At 44.4% G+C, this 17092-nt stretch overlaps 1 protein-coding gene across 2 annotated transcripts in view; it reads left to right on the top strand.

The window, feature by feature from the left end:
• LOC106807338 (ras-like protein family member 10B) overlaps positions 1-17092 on the top strand; it is a 38579-nt gene that overhangs the window by 4514 nt on the left and 16973 nt on the right. The gene's annotated exons all lie outside the window — the stretch shown is intronic.

The raw sequence follows: 17092 nt of genomic DNA, 5'->3' as shown, positions 1-17092 counted from the left end.
CTATCTATCTACCTATCTCTCTCTATCTATCTATCTATCTATCTATCTATCTATCTATCTATCTATCTATCTACCTATCTCTCTCTATCTATCTATCTATCTATCTATCTATCTATCTCTCTATCTATCTATCTACCTATCTATATATATATATATATCTTTCTCTCTCTCTCTCTCTCTCTCTCTCTCTCTCTCTCTCTCTATATATGTATATATATATATATATCTTTGTCACTCTCTCTCTCTCTTTGTTTCTCTCTCTCTCTCTCTCTCTTTCAATATATATTTTAGCAACAGCGACAGTCAACTTGACTCAGCCACAAAGCAACATACACTTCCCCCGCAAAAGGAATTGCTTCTATTTACTCGCGTGACCTTTCTATTGATGTCATACTGCTACAGTCTGAGACGCTGTATTGACTCCTTGTATCAATACGCGCAAGGATTCCTCCCACATCATCCCCAACCGTTTGTGTAAAATCAGCTAGTGCGCACACCGAACTGACAATGCCAATGTATAAGGGCGCCCGGCGCCTCGGCGTTTTTACGAAACTTGTCAACCCCGATAACTTGTGTATTTCAAAGTATGAATTCATCTTTATCTTGTGAAACTAAATCCAATAAACATATTTCATTCAATATTTCAAAGTAGCTCACAAAGATACTTGCGTTTGGTCGACGATAGCTGCGACATGGTTGCCGACCTGTCACACGGACGCCAGTTTCTTGTCAATCTCATCAATTCTTGATTATTATTGGCGGGCTAACTATGTGGCTGTGCTCGTGAAGCGTATATATGACACATATGCACCAAGCTAGCCGTAAATATGCTTCTCGGGGACAACGAATGGGTTTCAAGAAAATAACTCACAGTTTCAGATAAGCTCATTAAAGAACCTGTAGATATAGCGAAGTGGGAGAGAATATGAAGAAAGAGAAGACAAGGAAGTAGTAATTAAGGCAGTTAGTAACGGAAGCAAGCTGTGGCGACTAAACGGGAATGGCATGTGCGGAAGAGATATGGATGTTGCAAACAATGTAAGTCTACCAGCGACGCTGTCTTCTCACTGTGTCAATAGATGTATAAAATGTTCGTCTAAAAAAATTCTACAAAAGTCGGGATAATAAACGTGAACTCGGAGTGACACTATGTTCGGGTAAAGACGCGTGATCATTCTTCCGCCAACAGTCGTGGCACGTGGACGGCGAGACATAAATCTCGTGGCTGGTGACAGCGTTGTAGATGAAACCTGCCCCTGCTGCATTTCACAGCCAACTTTGCAGCTGTGAAGCACTCGCGTCACTGAGATGACTGGCTTCTTTACATCGCATCTAAATTAGAAGACCGCAGTTTTTGCCTCGATCGGCGTAGCAGCAGTGCTTCAGAGGATTGCTCTGCCGAGATCGTATTTCATAATGTCGCGTGTGGCTGATCGCGCGGAGAAGTGCGTCAGCACGGGCGGTGCAGTCCTCTTAATCCGCGCCAATCGCCTGCCAGAGTGCGGGCATGTGAACAGAAACTAACTCCGTAAGCGGTGACACCGCCAATGCACACACCGACCGCCGGGTAAAAAACGTGTAAAGAACGCTAAAATCGAAAGCGTGACTCAGGGTCAATATACGAGCAACGAATTATGTAGCTGAAGAATAGATGAGCGCGATGATCGTGCCCTGTATATGCCACAGCGTAAGAATGTCTGGGATTTACTAATTTAATTAGATGATGATAATAACTACTAATTTAGATTATGATGAAAGGAAGACTACAGCGAGCATTGGAGATTGGTAGTATGATCGTTAGAGATATAACAAAGAGAGATGGGGGAGAGAGTGTGAGAGCCGTACAGGCATTGAACGGGACGATAGAGAGAAAGGGGAATAGGGAGGGGGAGAGAGAGCGAGAGAGGGAGAGCGAGCGAGAGAGAGAGAGAGAGAGCGCGCTCGACAAGGAGAGAGAGAGAGCGAGCGCTCGACAGAGAGAGAGAGAGAGAGAGAGAGAGAGAGAGAGAGAGAGAGAGAGAGAGAGGGAGAGAGAGAGAGAGAAAAAACGATAGATAGATGGATAGATAGACAGACAGACGGACAGACAGACAGATAGATAGATAAATAGATAGATAGATAGATAGATAAATAGATAGATAGATAGAATAGATAGATAGATAAGATAGATGTAGATAGATAGTATAGAATAGACTAGATTAGATGCCATAGATAGATACGAATAGATGTAGGATAGACAGATAGATAGAATAGATAGATAGATAGAAGAATACGATAGATAGAATAGCAATAGTACTAGATAGATAGATAGATAGATAGATAGATAGATAGATAGATAGATAGATAGATAGAAAAAAACAAACAAAAACGTACATACCCAAAAAAAATCGCCAATGAACAAGATAATTACGTATTACTAAACACCATCCCCTCAATCAAACGTCTAACAGTAGATAGATAGATCAGATAGATAGATAGATAGATAAGATAGATGATAGATAGAATAAGATAGATAGATAGATGCGATAGATAGCATAGATGCGATAATATGATATATGGATAGATGGCATACAATGCGATAGAATGAATAGATGAATAGGTATGGGCATAGAGGCATGGGATGCGCATAGATGATAGATGGATAGATGGATAGATGGATAGATGGATAGATAGATAGATAGATAGATAGATAGATAGATAGATAGATTGATTGATAGATTAATAGATAGATATAAATGGATAGTTTGATGGGAGGATGGATTGACCTCCCCCCCCACACACACACACACAGCGAGGGTAGCTAAATCGAGAGAAATTCAAAGAATGTGTAGGTGAGTGAGTGAGAGACAGAGAGAGAAATTGGGGGGGGGAGGGGAGATAGAGGAGATTCGTGTGTGAGAGTTATATAGATAGAGAAAAGGCGAGACAAACAGAAAGAATGAGATGAACGGGAATAGAAGGGAAAAGCGAGGGAGAGAGAGCGGCAACGGGAGAGAAAGACCGAGAGAAAGCGAAAGAGATAGAGAGAGCGGTAAAGAAAGCGAGCGGGGGAGAGAGAGTGCACGCACTAGAGAGAAATTGGAGAGAGGAACGATTACGTAAACCCATTTATAGTGTAGTTCAGATCGGGTCTGACATTTACCTAACTTCACACATTTTGATACGGTATCATTATCTCGGCCCCAGCTGTATAGTTACGCGTAGATGGAAATAAATTATCAGCTGTTGCTCGACCATTTTTTTACCGGGCGACGCTAGCCTTCTTTCAACCTATCATGAAACCCGTAGCGCTGTGACGCTGTCCCGATGTGACCATATCGCGTTATTACGCTGTCACGGTGTCAGGCCGTCGCGTTGTCACGCTCTCATGGCTACACACGCCATTTTCTGATGCGCCAGGTTGTCATCTGGTCACGCTGTGACGGCTGCTCGCACTATCTTAACTGTGTGCCACTAGCGCGGTTACACGCGCCATAGCCTCACCATCCCGTTATCACTGCTGTATGCGCCACCTCGCTGCTGTAACGCTGTCAAGCTGTCAATATGTCAAGCTACCAGGCTGTCACGCTCTCACGACTGCAGCGCCGTCTCCACACCGTCCTGATGGCATACTCGCAGTCTGTGATGCTGTCACGCTATCACGCTGCCGTACTGTAAAATGCAATGCTGTCACGTTCGTACGCTGTCGGCTGTTCCTGCAGGCTAACTATTCGCCGACGATTCTAGCGGCAGCAGCGACGGCGGATATGCTAGTTTTGAGATTTACGCTATGTTCATCAGTACGTCGGTAGACCGAGATAGAGTGTGGCGCAGTTGGATGCCGTGGATGTTATACGAGATATCTGAATCATCTATGTTGTCTGCCCTATTACTCTTAACTTACTTACTCATTCCCTAACCGTAACCCACCATGTCCTTCCTCATTCATTATCTCGTCCCTCACAGACCCTCACATCCTTTGCTTACAATTCCACCCCGCATAATCTCATCACACACACGCGATCTCATCCCAAACACACCATCTCGCTCCTCATCCACCGTCTCACTCCTCACCCACCGTCTCACTCCTCACCCACCGTCTCACTCCTCACCCACCGTCTCACTCCTCACCCACCGTCTCACTCCTCATCCACCGTCTCACTCTTCACCCACCGTCTCACTCCTCACCCACCATCTCACTCGTCATCCACCGTCTCACTCCTCACCCACCATCTGACTCCTCATCCATCATCTCACCAAACCGTAGTAACTACCTACACGCCTTCTCTCGACTCATTTCGGTAAAGCCTGAAACAATCTGGTCGATACCTTTTACTGCCCTCTTGTACTTGCTTTAGGATTTTAATGTGGGTTGTTTGATTTTGTTGTTACTGCTGTAGTCGTTGTTGGTGTTATCATAGATACACACAGACACAAGTGATAGCTGATGCCCCACGCGCCTGCCGATGCGGCGTTTGTAGCGGGCGTTATTGATGTTTGTACTCGCCACTTCAGGTATGTAGCGTAGATCTGTTTTCTATGAATATTTTTTCGTTTGATATTTTTATATTTGTATTCTTAATCCTAGGTTATACTTCTGTTCCTTAACTCATTTGTTAGTTGGCTTGTCAAAACATGCGGTCAACGGGACTGACAAGGTATTTAATCCAGACAGAGCAACGGGTTGTTGGAGACATTTTGAGGAAAGAGGAAAGCTGCCTTTCGTCAGGTATGACCAGTGTTTTTCTTTTTGTTTGACATGTTGATTAATCAATCGCTCCGCAGTGGCCTTTCAATATTGGTAGCTAAATATTAAGACCCGTACCCTAATGTATATATAACTCTAACCATAGACCAACCCTAAACTAACCATTTATCACCCCCTGCATAAGCGGCAATAACAAACATGTACACGCTTATGCATCATTGCATGTGGATTGTGCGGGCATGCGTACGTGCGTGCGTGCGTACGTGCGTGCATGCGTGTGTGTGTGAAAATGCAGCTGCAACCCGTGACCTCACCAAGGCTGCATGTCTTTGTCACAGATAACGTCCAACTGGTTATGAATGAAAATCAAAATCGAAATTGGAACATTCATATACATGTTATTACTGCACAATTGTGTCGTTATCTAGCAGTAATTCTGTTCACACTTTTTGTGATTTTTTGCTCAATCCACTTTCCTAAATTATATTGTATTATTTAAACTAATGAGCACTGGTAAGCTGTGAGTGGTTCTCAATCATTATACAAGCGTTGCATTTTGGGACTGAGGCAGTAAGGTTACTTCTCAGCAATGACATTAAGTGTGCCTTAAAAAAGTTTCTTTGTCAAAACGCGATAGAGGAACCTGATGAACAGCAAAGAAGACTTAGAAGAAGATCTGGTAACTCTACTCTCTTTACATTTGGATTAGTAGAATGTAAAATAATAAGAATGACCATTCATATATATATATATATATATATATATATATATATATATATTGATCAGTTATAGCCACAAACATATTTTCTAAATTTAATGCCCACTCTTACAGACTTCTTCTTCTTCTTAGACTTTTCAGTCTCCTGAGAAAAAATGGTCATTGGCAAACTTCCTCCATGTCGCTTGGTTGGTTGCCGTCCGCTCTATTTCCTTTCAGGTGTAGCCCTTCTTCTTAATTTCAGCCTCTCAGTCTCGTCTCCAGGTTGCTTGAGGTCTTGTCACCCGACGACTTTCTTGCGGGTTCCAGCTCAGCGCCGTGCGTGTGATTTCCGTCGCTTTCTTCTGCAGTGTGTGGCCCACCCAGCCCCATTTTTCTTCTGATATGGGTTTCGATTGGGGTCTACTTCGTCCTCTCCCTGACATCTTTATTTGTGATGTGCGAGGCCAAAATATTCTGAGGATCTTCCTCAAGCATTTTTTAACAAAACTTTGGATTTTTTTGGTTATTTGGGCTGTTAGTTTCCATGTTTCACAGCCATACATGAGGACGGTCTGCACATTAGAATTGAAATTTTTAATTTATTTTTGATGGTGATGGTGCTTGTCCTCTAAACTTTGTTGAGCAATTTGAAGGCGCCCGTTGCCTTAATTTTATCTGGAATGCCATAATGTTTGAGGATTTTTCATAGAATTGTTCTATCCACACTGTCGAAAGCTTGTAAAAAGTCAACAAAAACGATGTGCAAAGATGCGTTCCATTCAACCAATTGCTAAATTATAATGCGCAGTGTGGCGCTTTGGTCAGTGCAGGACCTTCTTTTTCGAAATCCCGCCTGGTTGTCTATAGCTGCAGTCAGGCGTTCCAAAATAATCATCGAGCGAGTTTTACTGGGTAAGAAAATCAACGTTATACATCTATAATCTTTGCATTGACAGAGGTCCCCCTTTTTGGGAAATTTGCTTAAGTAACCTTCACGCCATTTGTCAGGTGCTTTCCCAGTCATGCAGACCAGGGAATAGAGCGTGTGTAGCATGTCTGCCTTTATGTCGAGATTGACCTTAAGGGCCTCAGGTGGGATGTCGTCAGGTTACCTGCGGCTTTCCCGTCTTTCAGCAATTTAATGGATTTCTTGATTTCCTTTTGCTGGGTTGCTTTAGGTCTGTGAAGCGTGCCTGATGGCCTATAATAAGGAGGCAATGTTCAACCATGTCATGAGTTATAGGTAGCTATTTTATTACTGCCTTATGCTGATATGTGACGTCATCAACGATGTACATATACGGTATCGATACATGAATCTCATATCGTAACATCCTTTCCTTTGAAGTTAAATACAATCCCCTTTAACAAACCATGTTCTAATAAATTGTACAATATAATGCCATTGACCATAACATGAAATGCTATACTTTTTCTAAACTTCTTAATCAACCTTGCTATTTTAATAACACTTTAAATTAATAAATGTTTGCCCATACTATTATACTGCGGCCATTCGAGAGCGATTAGCGTAACAATGTACTCAGGTAAGCTTATATTATTTCAGTGTACTTCCCTATGGTTCCTATAAGACATATTATTAACTCTCAAGAAAACCTTAACAGGTAACACATGGATCCAATAACTTGCTTGACCCAACAACCAATATAACAATAACGGCAGTCTTTTGACACTGCCATTCCTTTAACTACATAACACATTGGGGGCCAACTTGGTGCCCTCCTCCCTTCCAACAAAAATAATGCAAAAGAATAATATTTGCTTACATCAACCAAGAAAAGGTCATGTCTCTGACTTTTTATTATATTCGCGTAAACCTGGGTGTATGTTCACTAGGGCTGATATCTGGCCGGTTTTCGAATCGTGCAACCTGATCGAGTGGTTCTATAATCAGAGTGTGTGTTTGTGTTCAGAGTGTCGTGATTGCGTTATGCGTTGGGTGTGTTTGCGCTATGACTGTCCCTGCTAGTGGGTGTGTGATGTTGGCGTGGTGCGGGGTCGTCAGCAAAGTGCATACGTCTGGCAATTTCTTGCGCATGATTGGGCGTACTACTGACCGGAATCTCCCTCAAGTGGGAGCGATTGCGACAAAGAACAGCGCCGTTGGGGTGGCGATCTCATACGACCGTGGTTTGGCACACACCCTTGAAATCTTCACGGGTACCCACGTGTGTTCCTGCGGATGTAGGGCACGGACCTGTTGTCCTACGTGAAGTGGTGGGAGCTCTGTCTCAGCATGTTTGTCATGTGTTTCCTTCATTCTAGTTTGCCTCTGCAGGAGATGCTCCGTGTCGGATGCATTGTCTGCAAGATGGTGGCCAGGAAGACTGGTCCTGATGGGTCTTCCTAATAGAAGTTCAGCTAGAGACTTCATGTGCGAGTCAACTGGTGTCGCTCGTAGGTGGAGCATTGCAATCTGTGCGTCTTGACCAGTCATGCTGCACTTCTTGAGCATTGACTTGACAGTCCGTACCAAGCGCTCTGCCAGTCCATTGGACCTAGGATAATGTGGTGATGGGGTCACGTGGGTGATTGACCATTTTTTGCACATTTCCTGGAATGATCGTCCGGAAAACTGGGGGCCGTTGTCTGATACGATTTCTGCAGGTGGACCAAACAGGCTACAGACTCCACTCATCACTCCTGCTACTGCTGCACTTGAAGTGTCTTTCAGTTTGTAAAGTACTGGGTACTTTGAATGGTAGTCTGTGATGAGGAGATAGTCCTGTCTGTTCAAGGTGAACAGGTCTGTTCCCAGCTTAGTCCAGGGAGCTGTTGGAACATTATGTGGTTGGAGAGGCTCCTTTTGCTGTCTTGTTTGCAGTTCCTGGCACGCAGGGCAGTCCTTTGTGATATGCTCGATATCATTGTTGATTCCTGGCCAGAAAACTGTTTCACGGGCTAGTCTGCGCGTTCGCTCAATGCCCATGTGTCCTATGTGGAGCTGTCCTAGGATGTCTTTTTGTAGTGTTGGGGGAATTACAACCTGCTTCCCTTTAAAGAGAACTCCATGTGCGACGCTAAGCTTGTCTCTAAATGTCCAAAATGTGCGCAATGCCGTGGGCAACCCCTTGATGGATTCTGGCCAACCATTTGTGACCAGTGTAACATCCTGACATTATTGACATCCTGACAGAATCGTTTGTAGTATAAGGTCCTTCGCGATCTCCACGATCTCCAGCCGATGCTCGTCGCCATCGTCATCGTCGTCGGCGCTAGCGCAGTCTGCATGGCTCCCATCTCATTATCAGAACCCGCTCTTTCCGTCCTTCTCTCCCTCTCTCGATCTCCGTCATTCTTTCTCTGTTTCGTTGCTGGCCCGTAGATCGATATGAAGTAACTTGCGTTGTGTCCGCAAAGGGATACCCAGGTTTTGGACTGTCACGAGCACCAAAATGTAAACAGGAAGTTTGACTTTATATCTTTATTCCTGTTTACACCAGTTGCCATAGGGCACGTAGGACGGAGTCAGCAGAAGTTTCCTTCTGAAGTTCCTCTCTCTTGCTATGGCCAAAGAACATGATATCAATGTCTAGTGAGCCTTCAATCTCTGTGCCGATGAAATCTACCGCGACATCTATGGAAATGTCCTGGCTGTCGGCAGGATTTGGCATCCTGCTCAGTGTGTCAGATAGCACCATGTGCTTTCCAGGTTTGTACCTGATGTCACACTTATATCCTTGGATCTTGATGAGTAACCTCTGAAGGCGAGGCGGTGCACTCTTGAGTGGCTTCTTCCAAATCATTTCAAGAGGTTTGTGGTCAGTTTCCACGACAAACTCCTTTCCAAAAAGGTATGTGTGGAAGCGATTGATGCCGAATACGAGCGCTAGCGTCTCTCTTTCAATGTTTGAATAGTTAGACTCGGCTGGGGACAGGCTTTTCGATGCAAACGCTACCGGTTTGCCGCCCTGTAGTAGGCATGCCCCTACTCCTTTCATGGACGCATCCACTTCGAGGGTTGTGTCCTTCTGTGGATCGTAGTACTGGAGACGCGCTTGCTTCGTGATAGCATCCTTGAGTATGCTGAAGGCATGTTCGTGGTCAACGTCCCAGAGGAACGGAACATCCTTCTTGAGTAGTTCCCGCAGCGGTGCTGCCTTCTCAGAGAAGTTGGGAATGTATCCAGCAAGGAATGTGAAGAGTCCAAGGCATCGCTGGACGTCCTCCTTGTCTTGAGGCGTTGGCATTGCCTTGATGGCTTCCTCTTTTTCTAAATCTGGGTGGATTCCTGTCCTGGTATAGAGCGATCCGAAGAACGTGATGCTCTCCTTCTTGATGTCGCATTTCGTGCTGTTGAAGACGAGGCCCTCTCGCGCTGCTCTATCCATCAGCTGACGCAGATTTGTGTCATGTTCTTCTTCGGTCCGACCAACGACAGCTATGTCATCCGCGATGCATACACATCCAGGCAGACCACTGATGATCCTGTCCATGTGCTGCTGGAAGACATCCTGACTGACGCAGAGGCCAAAAGGGAGACGTTGGAAGCAATATCTGCCAAATGGCGTGCAAAAGGTTGTGAGTTATTGCGATTCCTCTGCAAGGTGAACCGACCAATAGCCGGCTTTTGCATCCAACTTAGAGAAGTATCTTGCTCCCGCAAATGTGGGGTTAACTTCCTATAATGTTGGTGTCTTGTGTGGATACCTCTTCAAGGCATCGTTGAGCCGTTTGGGGTCGAGACACAAACGAAGGGACCCATCCTTCTTGACTGCCGTAGTCATGGAACTACACCAATCGGTATGGTGTTCGACATGGCGATCCCATTGCCTTCCATGTCGTTCAATTATGTTTTGATCTTGTCTCGTAGGTGCACGCTACATTTCCTGGGCGGATCAATCGTCGGTTTGGCATCATCCTTCAGATGCAGGGTAGCCTTTCCTTGAAAGTTGCCTATGGTGTCGAACTGCGTTGGATACTTCCGTTTCAAGTCATCAACGCCCTCGATTGGTCGCGTATGAGGAATCGTGCTACGTACCTCATTGATCGTGACTATCACCATGGCCTTGCAGCCAGGTAGGCCCAGGATGGCTGGTCCTTAAACGTCGACTACATAGAATGTTTGATTTGCCCACTTTGATTCCTTGTACTGATATAGTAGATCTATGGTGCCAACGCACCGAATCTCGGTACCATTATATGCTCTGAGCTGCGTGAGAGTTGGGCTTAATTCCGAGCACCAACTACCGCCATACATGTTCTGTAAGATACGCAATGGTAACGTATTACCGCTTGCCTCAGTGTCTACTTTCAACCGCAAGCAGTGTTGTCCCGATTTCTGGGGGCATACAATATCAATATTCACGAATGCTTCAGTGTCGGCTGTATGTTGCGTATCAATGGTATGCAAGAACTGTATGTCTGGCGATGGATCACTGTCAGAACCGCTATCCTGTGGGTCCTGTGAATACATTTCATGAATCGGTGTCTTACCGGTGGCACGGTTATGTTGCCAACCTTTACCACGATGCTTTGAGCTTGGTCGTTTGTGATCATGACCGCCTTCTTGCCTATGCGGGCTATTATACCTCTGCTGACGCTGTGATTTCCGACAGACTCTGGCCCAGTGGTCCTTTGTGCCGCATACGTTGCACGTGTCACTGTATGCAGGGCATCACCGGGACGGATGTGTGCGACCACAGTTTCTGCATGTCTTGAGCAATATGTGGTGCGAAATCGCGCTGACCGACGTGCCCGCATCCAGGGTTTGTAGGAACTGGCGACCTGCCGCGAGGGCCTCGTACTTCCTGCCCTCTGACAAGATATTGCCAATCGAGTATCCTTTGGGTTGGTCCAACAGGGCCTTCTGAAACGCTTCTATCTGTGTGGAGGCAATAATCAACTCTATGATTCTCTCCTTGAGTTCCTCCTCAGTGAAGTCACATTCACGTGCTTTCTCACGGCAACGGTTAACAAACTCATCTATCGTTTCCTCGTGCCGTTGCTTGTAGCGCATCAGCTCCAACCTATGTATCCGGAAATTTACGTGCACCTTCAACTGTGCTTCTATCGTGGCCCAAATCATTTCCGGCTTTGCGAGGTCAGATTCACTAAGCCCAGAATTAAGGCCTTCACCCCCAAGGGCGATTTTGACTTTGACCGCTTGCTTAGTAGGGTCTTGGACCTCCTGGTCCTGGAGCACAAGCTCCATGCGCTGCCTAAATAGCTTAAATTCACTTGGAAGGTCGCTTGCCTTCCAGTTCATCTCCGGGTATTTCGCTATTGTACGTGGTACACTGCGTTGGCGATATAAAGAATGATGTGAGTGTGCTTACTGTATAGTACACTAACTGTATGTAATTCAAAATTGTTCCAAAATATAATGTATGTTTTAGTGTATTATATAATAAAAACAGTTAATTTCAAGTACTACACAACCAGGTTTAGGCTAGCATACTTCAGTATGTGCTTAGCAGCTACTAAATACTACGTCTGTGGGCAGTCAACTACACTCTGTAACTGTGTATAGCGAAAACAAAATAAGCCTCTGCTAGTAATAGTAGTATAAAAGTGAAAATTCCAAGCATCTAAATCAAGCAAATTCTGTGATTCACTATTATCAACAACATTACTGTCAAATACTAAATCCTTTGAAGTTGTAAGATTCACACATAATAATTGCTTACTATTATCTAATACATTCCATTAATAACACATTACCATAGTAACCATGCAGCAACGTCCGCAACTGTACTGTAGCTGGACGGTATACCAACGGTTTGGGGATGGAGTAGTGTCACTCAGATAATTCAACTCCTAATTTCTAGTTCTAGGTCCAAGTCCAGTCTTCAAAAAAACTAAATCTGAGTGTGAGCTTGATAAATATAGACTCTGGTAGTCTAGATTGCCATTGGCATTGCTAATCAATGCTTTAAGTTCAGATTCAATCTGTCGTAGCGTGTCCAATGTCTGGTGCTTGGCAGCGCTAAAATGGTGCCGCAGTTCTCGCCACGTCGCTATCTTGCGTAGATCTGCCCGCTATGCACGGCCTACACGCGCTGGTCGAGTCCTCCGCCGTTGAGTTATAGGTAGCCATTTTATTACTGCCTTATGTTGCTATGTGACGTTATCAACAATGTACATATACGGTATCGATACATGAATCTCATATCGTAACAAGTTCTCCCTGAAGTTTTTCTCCATTGGGGAATCGTCAAGAAGAGTAGTTGGATTGTTAAGAACTTCTTTAAAGTGTTCTGCCCATCGTTTAAGCTGGGCCTCTGTGTCTGTGATCAGGTTGTTGCTTGCATCTTTGATAGGTCTGTCCTGGGCTGAGTATTTTCCCGCAAGCTTTCTCGTGGTTGCGTACACATTTCTGAGGTTTCCTTTGGCGGCTGCTGTCTCTGCTTGCTCTGCATGGCACTCAAAGTGCTTTCTTTTATCCTCCCTGATACTATCCTTGACTAGCTTGTGCGTTTCTTGGTATTGTCGGTGGACCTCACGCTTTTCGTTCCTTGTTCTAGCCCTGTTTACTAGGTTTCTCCTCGATAATTGCGAGTGATTGGTCGGACTTTAGAATGGTTTCAATTTTATTCCATTAATGAGCGGTCTTCCATTAGTTCACGCGGTCTTGGTCTAAAAGGTTATCTTCCTCTATCGTTAGTTGTCGGGGAACTGCGTATTTGTTCGAGAGTGTTTTCTTAAAGCTTCACTTTGTTTCTTCATTTTTAAGTAGGCCGACATCTAATTTGCTTCTCGTCGGGTTCTTTATTTTGTGGAAATTTTTCAGTTTTAACCTGAGCGTAGCTATAAGCAGGTGGTGATCCGATCATACGTCTGCACCTCTCTTGGCTCTGACATCGAGTAGGGATCTCCTTAACATTCGGCTTATACACATGTGGTCGATCTGATTTTCAGTCCGGTGATCCGGAGAAACCCATGTGTACAGACTCGTAATAATTACAGGTGTTTTGATAATTTGTAAAACACGTTAAAATATACTCGTACACTACGTGTCTCATTTCAGATGCATAAAACAACTGCCAGAAATCTTACTTCTATGCTAATGTGCGCATTAAGCCTGAGAAGTCTCCCTTGTTGAGCATGCTAATGTGATCATGTCAGTGTTGGCGATGTCCTGGACTGAGAGAGGAGCGAATAAGGAGATTCTAAGGAAAATGGAAACATTCAGAGAGCTGCTGAGCAAATGAAGCAGAGACAGCTTCGCTTTTTGAGTCATATAATGAGAGAGCAGCAGTTAGAGAGTGTATGCGCGACTATCAAGATTGAACGTAGAAGACCACGATAGAGAGAGACCACGGCGAAAGTATATGGACAGTCTCGTGAGAACTATTGGAGGGGGACATACCGCTCCCGGTCTCTTACAGATGACGAAGGATAGAACACAGTGGCGATTTGTGGTAGCGGTGGCTGATGGATATGGCACCCTGATGATGATGATGACTCGGACACCTGCCTGCTAGCAGTATTTCCGCCATGTTTCTTCCTCAAAGAACCAATTCAAATTGAGTTTCTTTGTTTCGGTAATTTATCACTGGACCTAATTGCTCAAGGTTATTCTGAAACCTCTGCTGCTATTCACAGTGTCTATCTACCAATCTGATCGACGTCAAACGTTGTTGTAGTGCAATGGATTCTGAACAGTTTCCGAGATTGCGATACGTAATTATGATTACTCGCGACAGGAAACGCATTACGATTCACGATTACGTGATTTTGCTACGTATGTGTTTCTATTTAGAGTGGCATGCTAGGTTTGTGTAAAATAGAATGTATGTAATAAATATGCAGCCAGCTTCAACATGTCCGATGGATCATCTTTGATATATGCAACATAAGCGAGACATTATTTGGTTTGTTCAGTTCATTCTATACGAGTATAATTTTTATTGCTTACCATATTCATGTTGTAATTATGCTTGTGAATTGCAATGAATAGCTCAACCTATGTAGTCTGCGATAAGCTTGGTAACTTAAATAAATATTAAACGATGCCAGTGTAATGTTAATATTTATAATACGGTCATTAATAAAGCATTAATATGATAAAAATAACTTCATTTGCCTTTCCTATTGCTTGAGTATATCACTTTCTATTAGCCTAGCTAAGACACAAGCTCTTGTGTTGTTTCATTAATAAAATGATTGTAAATAAATAAATTGTATTTACTATCAAATGCCTAAATAATTATTATTCCTTATGTATTCTCTATCGCATATACAAATTCACAAAAACAAATCTTCCTGTGTACAAATCCACAGAAACAACCCCTTTGTGTGGGTATGTGCAGTGACGTACGTGCGGTAAGATAGAGTTTTGTGAAGAGGCCGTGGCTGGGAGGCCGGTTTATACACGTAAACTCCATAAGTAGAAGATACCGGAAGTATTCTATGCAGCTATGTCGCCTGTCGGTGACGCCGCATCGCCCAATGTAATTGATCGTTAGCTATCCATGTGTTTGTATATATCTATGGTGTTATTGTTGCTTTTGCTATTGCTGTCATCGTCATTGTTTTCTATGAGGGGCAGTATGGTGTGGTTATTGCTGTTGTTGCTATTGTTGTTGTTGGTGTGGTTGTCGTTGTTGTAGTTGTTGTTGCTGTTGTTGGCGTTGTTGTTATTGTGGTTATTGTTGTGGTTGTTGTTGTTGTTTTTGTTGTTGTTGTTGTTATTCTTCTTCTTCTTCTTCTTCTTCTTCTTCTTCTTCTTCTTCTTCTTCTTCTACTTGGTGGTGGTGGTGGTGTTGTTGCTTCCACTGTTGTTGTCGTCGTCGTTGTTGTTGTTGCTGCTGCTGCTGCTGCTGCTGTTTCTGTTGTTGTTGTTTTTGCTGTTGTAATGGTCATCGTTTTCCCTGATGGAGTTTTTGTCTATTGATACATGTTCTCTGTACAGATAATTGGTGCCGTTTTTGATAACTGGCGATCGGGAGCACCGGGAATTTTCCCGATGGCCTGGCCTGCTAAGTGGCCTGCCCCCAATTCTTTTTTTTATAAATCTGCGGCCTGCAGGCCATTTCTATACGGCCTGCAGGCCATCTTATTATAGCAGTCAGGCTTGTAAAATCATTGATATATACAAACACATGTGTTTTGGCTCGATTGCCAGATCGGACAACTGATAAATTATTATAAAAATACTCAACACAAAAGTGATATTTTTGTGATGAAGATTGTTTAACAATGCTGACGCAGAGTGCAGGAAATTGCAGCTAAGAGAGGTAATTAAAAAAAATTCCCGGGGATTGCCCCCGGCCCCTTATTCTCGACTGGGGGGCACCCCTTCCGAACCAACCCCCCTAATAGCTGCGCTGCTCGGCTAGCCGCTACCTGCGGCAGCAGACAGCCGCATACTTTGGTAGTTTAGCCTGCTACTAGTACTTTAAAATGCTGTGACAAGCCTGGAAGTATATTGTACTAAGCAGTTGTTGGCTCATTAGCTTGTGATTCACATGCACTAAAATTCACCAGAATGCATGGAATGAAGTCTTTGTAACAAAAAATTTCCTGGTGGTGGAATCCCGGGACCCCCACACCCCCGCTTAAAAAGTGGCCTGACTGCGGCTATATTTCCCGGCCTGAATGATTTTCCCAGTCCGGCCCTGCCGTGCAGCGCATATGACTCAGGGGCGGATCCAAAGAGGGGAGGGGAGCAGGGGGTGCGCACCTTTCCCACGCAAAGTGCCTTTTTTGCAAAAGTTGCCTTATTAAAAAAACGGTATGTTTTGCCGCTCGGCCTGTATCTGACAAGTATTTCACTCAGTCGGACCCGATCAAGCCCTCGTTTTTCTTAAAAAATATATATATTGGTCGAGCCCAGGAGTCGGGCCATACCATGCTCAAATCCAAAACGGAAAATCTAGGTCCAAAACTAACCGCTGCTTTTTCGTAAAACGATGTTGGCAATACAGTGGCGGCGCCATGCAGCATGGCGCCACTGTACGGTCGCCTGTATAGATGCACTGGATGAGTTACAACTTGATATTGCCAAATGCACGCATTTCAATCAGCTACGCCAAAGGCTCACATTAATAACTTATGGACCGAAAATCCATATATATGTGAAATTAATGAATTTAAAGAGTGCGTTTTTACAAAGGTTGCACCCCTTACTTCTAAAAAATCCTGGATCCGCCCTGTGACTTGACGCAGTCACCGCATGCTGGACTCACACAGGAATCTGGATCATTTCTACACAGCCTTCCGGATATGGTGCAGGAAATGGCCACGGCCACATCATTTCCTCGCTGTTAACCGAGCGATGCAATAATTATTGTACCTCGTGATGAATAATGCGTTCGCGTGGCCGCATTAAATCATCGATGATACATCAGCGCCAATTACGAGCAGCAAATAGCGGGGCCGCGGTGGAATTTACGTTTATGCGGAAGATATAAAAGCCAGCAGGTTCATCCGCCTAATACGTGCGCTTGTGCTGATATAAGAAAGAGAAAATTAATTAGCGTCAGACAGACAGGCATGCCGGCAGGCAGGCAGCAGGGCGGGCGGGCTATCGGGTGGGCAGAGAAAGAGGCAGAAAGGCATATACAACACAGCTACGCACACATACACGCGCGCGCGCACCCACACCCACACACACACACACACACAAACACACACACACACACACACTCACACACACACACACACACACACACACACACACACACACACACGCGCGCACGCACGCACACGCACGCGCACACATGATGGATAGATGGATG

The sequence above is a fragment of the Priapulus caudatus genome, unplaced genomic scaffold (assembly GCF_000485595.1).
Source record: "Priapulus caudatus unplaced genomic scaffold, Priapulus_caudatus-5.0.1 Scaffold208, whole genome shotgun sequence".
Classification (NCBI taxonomy): domain Eukaryota; kingdom Metazoa; phylum Priapulida; class Priapulimorpha; order Priapulimorphida; family Priapulidae; genus Priapulus; species Priapulus caudatus.
Note: the sequence above shows the minus strand (reverse complement) of the source record. Positions and strands in the feature narration are given on the sequence as shown.